Below are 12990 nucleotides of genomic sequence, written 5' to 3'. Positions count from 1 at the left end.
AAATATACATTCATTTTTGAATGATCAGTACATGGTTCAGGGGCTCCTACTTGAGATCCAGATGGACATGCAGTATCTTTTAGGTGACCTAACTTTCAGGAACATCAAACACCATACAGCTTTCTGGGGAAGGAGCTATAAAAATCTATACCATCACATATCACAGGTTCTCTCAGAGCACAGGAAAAGCGTTGAAGATTCTGCCCAACTCAGGCATCCCCATATAAATTATCCCTTGATAGTATTTCGATTTTTCTGTTTGTTTTTTTTATTACCAGGGTTTGTGGAGGAGGAAGCTACCAGACTACTATATCTATATCCTTTCACGTCTTTTAGTTTTATCTCCCTGAAATGATTGAACTTGAAAAAGGAGCTACTTAATGAAGCTTGTTTTCCCCCCTTCAGCTAAAACACACACACATATATAGGCTAGCTTGTAAATGCATGGCAAGGTATGTTAAATGTGGAGCACTCTTCACTGTTGAGCCCAGTGAGGGTTTTTATTATTTTTATTGCCAGTATTATTGCCATTTATTAATATTATTGCCAGTGGTAGAGCATCTGCTTTGCACGAAAAAGCTCCCAGATTCAGCCCTGGTCATCTCAAGGGAGATGAGTCCTGCCCAAAATCCTGGAGTGCTGCTGCCAGTTGTACAGATGGCCCTGAGCTGGATGCACCAAGGATCTGATTTGGTATAAGGCAGCTTCCCATTTTCCTAGTTCAAACAGACAATTATTTTTGTAGTTTTTCTGCTCCCTCCTTCCTTCAGTTGTTCACTTTCAGCCTCACCTTTCAGGTAAGCATGCTGAGTGAAGCATAGCAACAATTGGTAACTAGGCAGTGATAGCCAGAGAGTGCCATTTCCCCCACAACTGCACCTTGATGCTGGAAAAAAATGGCATGCTGTCATGTATTCAATTTTTGCTCATCTTTGAGGTATAAAAGGCACAGAAGTAAGCAATTCTACTTTGCTGCTAAGTTGAATGATAACTACCATACTTTCCCGTCTATAAGACACCCCCTATTTTTGGGGACTCAAATTTAAGAAAATGGAGGGAGATAGCACAGAGTGGTTGAGCTTTTTTGGGGGAGATTACCCAGGGGTATTGAGCTTTTTAAAGGGGGGATTGCTAAAAATCACTCACCCACACACATTACAAAATCCGCCTCCCATCTGTCCCATCGCCAATCGCCTGCCCAGCTCAGCCAATCAACACCACCCATTGACGCAGCCACCAATAACATGCACAATAGCCGCTGAGAGCCATGGCAGCAACCAATCAAACGTCCACGCTATGCACTACCCATGTATAAGATGACAACAACTTTTTAGCATGATTTTTAAAGAAAAAGGGATAGTTTTATACACAGAAAAGTATGGTAAGTCCCACACTATTATGTATTTTATCTTTGTGTCTGTCCAAATCATCTCTAAAGGCTTGAGACCAGTTTACTTAAGGGGTCACCTTACCCGTACATGCAAATTCTGTCTGTGAAATGTCATGCAGTGTCTACTCTCTGCTTGTAAGAAGTCATGCCTTTGTACGGCACCTGTACTGATGTGGAAACTGATGCAAAATGAACGGAGAACTGAACTTAAAACTGGGAGGTGAGGGGGCGAGAGAGAAACTGAAATTGACAGATCCATCCATCTCTATCTTTTCCTCCCCTCTCTGGTTTGTTCTTTTAAGGCCTCTGTTATAGTCCAAAGAGCTGTCAGCTGTTCATTGCAATATAAATTTAAATGAACTGGAGCTCCAATGAAAAATTGGGTTCCTTGCGCTGACAAAAGGAACAGATTTTTTTTTTTTTGCGTGTTTCAGAAACTTGCACCATGGTTAAACGCCCATGCACATGATATGGATGGCAAAAGTTATTGTAAATTAATGCATGAAATGAAAAGCTGCAGCAAAAGCAAACTGTACATGTGTCAACTCATTACAGAATTTTTCTGTGAAGAGTAAAATGACAGGAAAGAGGGAGCATAGTCAGTTTACAGAAGACAAATGCTATATGTAATAAGGATTCATTAGGTGATAATTGCATCCTATATGTAGGATAAAACCAGGAGAGAAGATAAATCTAATATATAGCCACATATAAATGCAGCATAAAGCTTAACATTCACATGAGGCCAAATCATATAATACAGCTGTAATTTCCCAAATTGTTGAATAGCCTGCTTTTTCTTATTTTAAAACATTGTATAGACCTAATTCACTATTTGCCTCTATTTGCAGTGGGGAGGGGACCAGTGGTTTTAACAGGAACAAAGTGATCTTTGGTGTTATAATTGAGCCATTAATGCAAAATGTATTTCATTAGCACTGTTGTCATCTCAATGAATAACCTAACATTGGCTGCATTAGAATTAGTGACTTGCATGTGGTAGTCTAAGTTGAAAAACCATACTGCAAATGGAGAAAATGAATCTAAACATTATGTTCTAATCAAATGCTTTCATTTTTCAATTTTAAAATGTTACTGGATTTTTTGACATTAGGATGTGAGACTATTCCAATTATAATAGTGATACATTAATAGCGTGCTGGGAGCAAAAACACCATTAATAATGATTCAGCACTTATTTTCTTATTGCCCAGCTTTCTTTTAGATTGTGGAAAAAATGACGTTTTAGTACTTATTTTGAAATGCTATCATTTCCATTCCATGTTGCCCCAGTTATTTTTCAGTTCTGCAAATAAGTGTAATTTTTTTTGGGGGGGGGGGAGTTAGATCCTCTGCAGTATTTTTCAGGAAACCGTATCTGAACACTTATGGAAAGAACAATATAATTTTATTGGATATTTAGAGTTAGAGATAAGACGCTATATATGCATGCACACAACTGTAAACAAAATGCAAATGCATAGCCATAGGAAGCTCTGTCTGCTTTCAAGCAATGCTTCCCACTGATATAAAAAGAATTCCTCAGTGACCTCTGTCAAATTTATGTCACAGATGACATGTTTGCCGCTGAAAATTTTCCTTCAGCGCTATTAGAAAAAGCCTGTGCTGAGATTTCTGGGTGAACATGAGGTGACAGCATTGCTGTAGCAGAGGTGTGTTTTGACACTGCCTGTTTCCAGAGCAGCTATGCTCCTTGCCACTGCAGTTGCTTCCAGCTGTTGACTCCCCTTTTGTGTTAAAGTATTAGAGAAGCTTCCGACAAACAGCATATTGATTCACAACACCTGTGCTTTCATATTTGGAGAATCCAACTTAAGTTATTTTCCCCTTTCACATCTATTCCCCCTTATCCTACCTGAAAAACAAGTGTAGGTGCTTCATGAATATCTGCAAGGAAATCCGACAGCCATTTCCCCTCTGTCTTGCTAGCATGGGTTTAAGTGAGGAGAGGACAGTAGACCTAAATCTAATATTTTCTTAAAACAATCTGAAATCAGTGTGGATATAATGCATTTAGTATAATTTATGCTAAATATTTATACTGAATACAGTATTTTGAATCTTACCACTACTTCCAATTATGCAGGGATCTACTTTTATATTCACATTTCATTTCTGAGGAATGTCTTCCTCAGTCTGTTCATATTTTTTGCACTTAATCCGCCGACGTTATTTTGCTTTGTTTGTGACTCATGCATGCTTTGACTGCATTCTGTGATAGCTATCTTGGACATGGTCTTTTTAATTTCCAAACTGCCTGTGCAAGCTGTGGAAATCAAGTTGCTGGAAATGTTAAGAGAAAACCAACAAAGCTGACATTAGCATTTGCAAAGTCAAATCATGATGCAGAGATCTAGATTAAACAAGAAGCAATTTGTTTTAATTCAGAATGCTGCTTTTGCATTTCAGAGTTCTTTATTATCACAATATATCACAACTTTATGCCGACAAGTGAGAATATACTTTTAGGGCGATTTCCTCTTGAGCTGCAGTTGTTGGAACCATTAAATGGATGCCGCAGTAGGGCTTGGAGCTTTGTGGAAACACATTCCCAAATACAAAATAGGTGTGAGCTGTATTCTTTATGGACAGTTTTTCCCTGGCTTCTTTCCCACCTTGACCAATTTCCAGCTTGTGCATCACTGCATGTTTACCAGACAGCAAGGGCCATTGACTAAAATGGGGCTTACTTTTGAAAAAAGTGTGCACTGAGGTGCAACCTCCAAAACCAGTGCCTTTCATTCTCAGAAGTAATGAAAAGGCAAGCGAGGTATTGTCAGAAGTTCTTGCCTCTGGCTTGCCAGATTTAGGCTGCAGTCCTGTGTACCCACTTTCCTGAGAGTAAGCACCACTGAATTGGGTGTGATTTACTTGCTGTTAGACACCTAGTTTAAAAGTCATTTGGTAAATTAATTATGTCATGGTTTTTTCCCCCCTGGAGATGGCAGGGTGCTGATACATCTCCTTGCCAAGGGCACAAGGGAGTCTATGTACACATCTGGCCATCAAAACCAGAAATAATAAATAATTTAGCAGAGCTGATAAAGCTGGAATTGTGAGCGATGATACTAAAATCTAGGTCAGGTGGCTGTCAGCCAGGTTTGACCAAACCGGGGGCTTCATATTGTCTGCCAATCAAAGAGACCAATGCTGCTTCCCTTATTCCATCTTTGTGAGGGCTTTATGACCCTTCACCAGTGGTGTTTCCAGGTAGTTCACTAAGCTAGGTCTCAGTCTCAAACCATGAGTTTCTGCTAAAAGTCATGTACTGTCTGGCACATAGGTGTTTTTAATTTCTGATACGTTAAAACATCCATTGTTTCATAGGCCAGAGGAAATGTAAATTAAACAAAAATGATAAAACAAAATTGAACACATAAGATCAAACTAATGCCAGAGTACTCATTCGTCATGGAATAACTGCTCCTTTAATTAAATGGTAGCAGAAACATCACAGTGGTATGATCATTATATAATTAAAGTATAATACTCTGGCTACTTAAGATATATGAGATCCTCTTGCCAAGCAAACACTCCATGTTTGTTATAACAATAGGAACTCTGAACAAAACCGTTAAGAGCGGATTTACTTAATTAATCATACAGCAAGCATTAATATAGCAGTATTATCCTAATATTAACATTTTTATACTGCTTAATTCACTATGGTACACTTTCCCCACTTCATTTTCTGAGTGTGTAGTGGCATTGTCCATGCACCAGCTTTCAAGACAGGCTTGCCATGGTTCCTTGTTGATATGCTATAAAACGCAGTTACATTGTTGCTCCATTTATTAAGGTCATTTCTGCTTAACATTTTGCTTAGATCAGGATGCATACTGACATTGTGGAGCTTATGTAAATATTTCATACAGATGCTGCAAAATGTTTTATGCACAGCTGATGGGCTACAGAACTTGAGTTGTTGCTTCCCACATGCCAAATGCCACAGTAGTGGCCAGGCGTGGCTGGTCATAAAATGGCCACACTTTCTCAGTGGCCCCTTTTGCGAAATAAAAACACACATTTTAAAAGCTGTATTTTACAGATGGCTGGCAGCACATGCGGGCATGCAAATCCTGTTATTTAAAATCCTTGCTGCACTGCCAGCCCTCTGGAAAATGAAACTGCTCTCTTTTAAATAGAGTGGATGATACCAAAGAGAAAGATAAAAAAGTGGGTTCTACTGAGCCCTCTCCATGTACAGATACTTTGTCCACACGATAATCTTTTTACCGCTTACCCTCTATTTCCTTATTATTCATGATTTCTTAATAGGCACTCAGTCTCAGGCAAAACCAGCTCAAACTTGATGAGAGGCTGAACAATATGAAAATGCTCAGTTTTGCCTTGTGTACGACAAAGATGAGGAACCAGACACTGTGCCTTATTTCGAGAAGATATTTGTTTCCATTTTAAAAATGCAGGAAGCAAGAGAGCTTCAAAATGACATTATAAGAAACTGTTTAAAGATCAGAGATTAGAACTTTAGTATTCTCAATGGAGCATGGGATAGTGGCAGCCAATTAATAATACACAGTCAATCAACTCATGCAAGCAGAAGATAAGGACACTTCAAAAATAATCAACTAACACTATCCATGAGAGAATAACAAAGAGATTTGGTAAATATGTCAAAGAAAAAGCAGTGCTAGAAAGTGTTAGCCAATAAATGAATAAATGCACTTTTAAAAAAGTAGAGATCCAGTGTAGCAAAGTGGCTAGAGTATTGGTGGTACTATAACTGGAGGGAATTAGGTTCAAATCCCCACTCAGCCATGAAGCTAACTAGGTGACCTTGGGCCAATAACAATCTCTTAATTTGGCCTACGTCACAGAGCTGAATAAAATGGAGGTGGGAAGAGAGGCATGGATGGCACTCTGAGCTCTTTGAAGGAAGGGCAGGATTAAAATATTATAATAATACAATAAAGTATTAGAACACAATATGGACACTTTTTAATGGCAAAAGAAACTGCCAAGGTGATATTCAGCTATACAGAATTTATACTGGTCACTGCTGGCAACTTGTTTCCCAGTATGTATTCCATCCCTGACTTATACAGAAACATTGCATACATGCTCTCAAGTCCTCATGGGATCTTTCATATCCCAGTTACATGTGTAAACATAAGTTGTCTGAAATTTTTCCCATCAGCCTATGATTCAAGAGGTTTCAGGTAGGTAGTAAGGAGACTGGAACCCTGTGGCATCATCCCATATACCAAAATCCACAGTGTGGAGCAGCAGGCCCTAGCAATGCCTTCTGGGACTTTACCCATGCAGGAAGGACCAGAATCACAGCAATACAGTACTTAGTAATCCCAGAAGGATACCATGGTTCATATACTGTTGAACTACTAAACCATTGGAAGATCCAGGATAATCACAGCAGTTACACTTTCCCTGTTTATCTACACCAAGGCAACTGGCCGACTAAGACAATAATAAGCTTAACCCTCCCCTCTCCCCCACAAAAAAACTGGAGTGCACTAGGCACAATGACGTTGGTCCCCAAAGACACATGGGACTGTTGTTTACCAGAGAGGTTGAACGACAATTTCATTAGAAACTTCAGTGTGCTCTTGCATTTTTAAGTGTACATTTTACAAGTCCAGTTACAGTATCACATTAATTCCTGTTTCCTTCACCAAATCGTTTTCCTGACAGCATTGATTTATCATTAACTTTAAAAGTGTTTCTTTGCCTAAAAACAAAGGAGGCCTTCCAAACAAGAAGGAAATAGCTATTTTCATTCAAAGTGGTAGGAAGCCACTTAGAATCTATCATCAATTCAAAGACACTTTTGCCATCAGAAGAGTCAGATCATGTACAACATATAAAGAGTCAGATCACGTACAACATTCATGTAATGCAAGAAACCTAACCTTTAATAGAAGAAAAAGAGGAAGAAACATTCTCAGCCATTAAGAAGCTTTGAATTCCCTTTAAGTAGTTTCCTCCCAGGCATACTATATTTTCCCTAAAAGAAAGCCTTTTCAAAACATTGCTGAAGGCAACTCATTGCTCTGATACTATGCTTGATAGCAGTACATCATTTCATGCTGTGACTGCTGTAACTACAAATAGTTGTTGAGATTTCATAGCAGATGAGACACGTACTGTTTAAAAACCAACAGCTGGCTATTTGTATCATTATTTTTAATTTTCCTAAAATCTGCTTGAAGGTATCAGTGGTGTATTTCTCTTACAGTAAGTAAAGTCTTCTTCCAATTAACTTGGCTGTTAGTTTATATGGTCCAAATTATTTATTTGTTTAGTTATTTTATTTGCAAATTGATTTCCATGAGGCATCCCAAAGTCATTCGCAATATAATAAAACTGTTTTACATATAAACACACACACACACACAAATATTGTCACTTCTAATCCAATACCAGTACGAACTGGAATGAAGAACTCCATTTAGAAGGATCTGTAGGATCATAGAATTCTAGAGCTGGAAGAGATGCTAAAGGCCACCTAGCTCCCTGAAAAGCAGGAATCACAGCAAAAATCTCTGACAGAAGGCCATCCAATCTCTGTTTAAAGACCTCCAATGAAAGAGTCCACCACCCTCTGTGACAGTCCTTTCTACTGCCAAACAGCTTTTACCAGCAGAAAGTCTTTCTAATGTTTAGTCAGAATCTCCTTTCTTGTCATTTGAATCCATTGATCTGTGTCCTACCCTCTGGAACAGCAGAAAAACAAGCCTGCTCTATGTGACAGCCCTTCAGATAATCTGGCTATCACATCACCTCTCAATTTTCTCTTCACCAGGCTAAACATGCCCAATTACCTCAACAATACCTTGTAAGGCTTGGTTTCTTGTTGAAAGTGCAGATGCCAAAAAGACAACAGAGAAGGTATCTTTCTGATATAATGGAGGGTGTTCCGTTGGTTAGACCCAATTATGACATCATGAGGAATGGACTTCCTGATAGGATGGTATCTGCAGGGTCCCCCAGAACACAGTAATCACTTGGGTACATAAGGGATGAGAATATATTTAAGTAGCATGGTCCTAAGCTGTTACACATACATATATGCTCCAAAATATTTTATAGCAGCCATATGAACAGCCCTGCAAGTGTCAGTGTGAGTATATAGATTCCTGAAAAACTATTACACACCCAGTCTGACTTGGGTATAAATTTCCTACAGAATTAACATGGAGGATCTACAGGACAATAGAAGGCTTGGTACAGGTATTCCAAGTCTGCTTGCAGTACCTCCCAACTGTGTGTGGCAGGGTTAGACTGGCCAAAGCTTCTCCTGGACGCTTTACCAGCATGTGACATAAAACAGCTCTCTGAGAACAAACCTCTACTGCATCTCTCAGTAATGTTTGCACTAAGTGAAAAACCAGAGCTGCTGTCATCTATTTAACTAATCAGCAAGTATTGTTAAGTCTAGATTCATAAGCTCTGAATGTACTAAATTAGGTTTTATCATCAAGCCAGCTAGTTGCTCTCCTGCCTAACATACAAAGGTTGCAAAAGCCTTCCACGGGCAGTGCTGTGTTTAAATACTCTTTATTCAGACTGGTACAAAATATCTATTCCTAGGATATTTAAAGAAACCATTAATAAATAATCCACAAAATGTCTCTGCTGTCTTTCATCTTTGCAATTTTTTCATTATCACCCCTCCTGGACAATTTGCCACTGGGCCAACAGTTTATCTCATGCGCAAGCAAATAAGGTATGCCTCTTTAAAATTGAGGACTATGTTTAGCAAAAAGTTCTAAGACTTTTAAGGCATATTTCTGGATAAAACACCACGAGGAATGGCAAATACCTGCTCCATCAATTATTATTCATCCCAAGGCAGTGCAATTATTTTCAAAGCTACACGTTCCTTTAAAATCCAATAAAGCAATTTTTGCTTTAATGAATTTACCCACTCAGCAGTATCTAGTGTAGCCAACCATTTTATATTATGGTTTCAGCTTGAAAAATGTTCCCAGGTATAATTGTTCCAAAGTGACTAAAAATATTTAACTGCTTAGGTGCACAGTCACAATACCTGCATAATGTTAAACAGAATCACATAATCTAAAGTGGCCATTTAGCCCTTGCATCTATCCAATCTATGTCACAGTGTGCCCCAATTAAAGCCAGTTGCTCTCCATAATACTACCATTAGAACCAATATGAGTCATGTTTGCTCTTCTGTGCAAGTTTCAATCACCCGAAGTTATTTAATGATTTCTTTTTCAAAGAGCTTTATCCTAGAGATAAACTTATCAATTTAGTAGCATTAAATACCAAGAATATTTACCTACTAGTACAAAGAAGCTTTTGTAAAATTTATTGTTAATTTTATGCATCTGAGCCCGCTTACATTATTGTGACAAGATTGTTTATTTATGTACAGCAAGCAGGGGATATGGGAAGTTGCATGTTTTAACAATTAGATACAGTTGTGATTACGGCTGAAACTTCAAAAGGGAACAAACTGCAAGCTTTATTGTAGCAAACATTTGTTATTAAAAGAAACTTGGCTCAGGGGACTGAAAGCAAGGGTGGTAAGACTGAAAAAACCTCTGTTATGAGAACCAATTGAAGAGGGAGGCTCGTCTTCTGCTCCACAGATCAAAAGGAGCTTAGATGTGACATAATTTAGATTTACAAAACAGAAAGTGTCAGATAAGAATTAAAGAAAGCTCTTCAAAGAAAGAGGTTAACATACAACAGCGTTCTCTTTGCAGCCATAAACAGCAAGTTATGTTCTCTGCTGTGACCTGTGGTTTTTCTTCTTTGACTAGATCATCATGGTCTGACAAGTTGATCTACGATTATACCAAGCTTCTGGGACTGAAAGTTCTTTTCTTGTTTGCTCATTCCTTCCATGTTTGTTCATTCTTGCCCTAGTCCCCATTCTGGGGTTGTTTTTGAGTTTTCAAATATCATCTTCGTATTAATCATCACCACCACTCATCATACTCCCGCATCCATGTCTGAACTCAAAATTAGTTGTCAGATTGACTAGTGGTAATCTGTCTTCCTTCTTGCATTCAAAGTCCTCCATGGCTTTTCTCCTGCCTCTGCTCTTATATCACAGTACACACCTGCCCATGACCATCTTCAGTCACCAAAAAGTATTTTGTTTCCACTATTTTGCTCTTTTTAGACCTCATGCCTAAAACTGCCTTCCAGAACTTCTGTGCGATGCTACTTGTCTTACTTCTTACTTCAAATCCTCAAAATCCACCTTTATATTAAGCCTTTGGCACAACCCCTTATACCTCAGCCTCTGGAGAATCATAGAATCATAGAATTGTAGAGTACAGTGGTACCTCAGTTTAAGAACAGCCCTGTTTACAAAATATTCAGTATATGAACTCCGCAAAACCGGAAGTAGTGTCCCGGTTAGTGAACTTTACCTCAGTTTACAAATGGAAGCCAAATGGTGGAAGGGCACTGGTGGTGGGAGGCCTCATTAGGGAAAGCCCCTTGGTTTAAGAATGGCTTTGGTTTAAGAATGGACTTCCGGAACAGATTAAGTTCCGAAACCGAGGTACCACTGTATTAGAATTAGCAAGACCCTGGTTAGTGTCGTCATGCCCTCCTGCCTGGAAGTAGGCCTTTAAATTGCAGATTGGTTCACAAGAGACCTGTGCTCATTCACGACTGGATCCTGGGTGAGGCAGCAGACCTTTAATGTATTACTGAAACCTGGGTGGTCAACACTGGGCAGACTCAATCTGACTCAGCTGTGCCTACCTGAGTATTTGGGCTTAGCACCAACATAGGCTGGAGGGAGACATCTCCACCTCTACCCTGCAGGCTAACTTTGACAGATAAGTAAAGCTCCCATCATCTCTTACCACAGTCTATTCTGCCCAAAGCATCCAGAGGGCACCAGTTTTGGGGAAAGCTGACCTAAGGAGTATGGCATATTTCCTGACTCCCAAAATCAAATATATATACAGTCACGACGAGCACATTCACACAAATTATTCACACAATTAAACCCAGAGTAACTTAGTGAATGGTCAAAATCTTGCTGCGATATTAAAGGTTTAATTAGAGACAGACTATGGATCTGCTTTCTTCCCAGAGTAATCAGTTGCAGGAAAAAATGCTTGCACTGCAGGTGCACTCAAGGCACTGAGCATCTGAGACTCCCTGCTGTACCACACAGATCGACAATTTCTCCTGCAATAATGGGACGCCAAAAAAAATTCTAACTCTTCTAAATCTTCCCCTCAACTAGGATAATCGAAATTAAAATCTAGCCTCCAAGCAAATAATTTATAACCATTTAAAGGCATATGTGGGAGTGAAGCAGACATCAAGGAAACAAGCAGAGTGTCAGTTCCATTAACAATTTTTGTAGCAGAGAGTCTGCAAAGATTACAATTTAAGGAAGGTGCACCAGTGGCATACCTGTAAGCACTCTCTGCTTAACAAACCTTTATCTTTACCAACTGTCACCCTAACACGTAAAAATAAAATACCTTAATGGATATCAAATGCAATTTAGCAACATTGTGTTTTTAAATACCAGTGTGTAAAACAATAACAATTAACTAGCACTCAGTTTTTCAATGAAATAAAACAAGTATCTTTTTGTTACTCCATGGCCACAAATGAAATGCACCTAGTCTGGCCAGAAAATGACACATTGCCTCTAATTTCTAAATAGCTTCCAAGGGACTGAGGTTAGAGACAGAATGATGTCAGTTTGCTTCTTTGGAGCACACCGCTCAAATTTTTAAATGGAAAGTCTGCCCCTGCTTTCAGTTACATTCATTATGTTGTGGCTGCTTAACTATCTAATCTCTACTTCACACTTTCTTTTTATCATAATCACTTTTAGTAACAATTCAAAGGCCTCCAGATATTGCTATCCAACTGGGTTATTAAAGCACACTAGCTATTGTTTTGGCCATGAACTGACCCCACTTTTCCCCAATTTATAGAAACCAAGTGTCATTCCATTCCCATCCCATGTCCCTCTAGGCCCTTCAGGTTCACAACCCTATCAGGCACTCCCACTAAATCTCCCTGAGTTAGACTCTGGCTGCTGCACCATAAACCACTGTATCCTCTTTCTGTGACAGTGATGACTGGGAGAGTAAAGGTAAAGGTACCCCTGACCGTTAGGTCTAGTCACAGATGACTCTGGGGTTGCGCCGCTCATCTCGCTCTATAGGTTGAGAGAGCTGACATTTTGTCCGCAGGCAGCTTCCAGGTCATGTGGCCAGCATGACTAAGCCGCTTCTGGCGAACCAGAGCAGCACACGGAAGCACTGTTTACCTTCCTTCCAGAGCGGTACCTATTTATCTACTTGCACTTGACATGCTTTCAAATTGCTAGGTGGGCAGGAGCTGGGACCAAACAACTGGAGCTCACCCCATCGTGAGGATTTGAACAGCTGACCTTCTGATCGGCAAGCCCTAAGCTCTGTGATTTAGACTACAGTGCCACCCGCGTCTGGGAGGGTAACAGAAGACAAACAGAGCATCTCAAGAACACTGGGACTGTTCGGGGGGGCAGCACTCCTTTCATGCACCCTCCTACCCCACCCCAAAAGGATTTAAAGGAGGTCTGAATAATAACCTGTCTC

General features: G+C 39.5%; 1 protein-coding gene across 11 annotated transcripts in view; it reads right to left on the bottom strand.

The window, feature by feature from the left end:
• The window catches only part of NAV3 (neuron navigator 3), a 424678-nt gene that overhangs the window by 81612 nt on the left and 330076 nt on the right, over positions 1 to 12990 (bottom strand). The window lies entirely within an intron of this gene.

This window comes from Podarcis raffonei, chromosome 10 (assembly GCF_027172205.1).
Source record: "Podarcis raffonei isolate rPodRaf1 chromosome 10, rPodRaf1.pri, whole genome shotgun sequence".
Classification (NCBI taxonomy): Eukaryota; Metazoa; Chordata; class Lepidosauria; order Squamata; family Lacertidae; genus Podarcis; species Podarcis raffonei.
The sequence above is the reverse complement of the archived record's forward strand: the minus strand, read 5'-3'. Positions and strand labels throughout refer to the sequence as shown.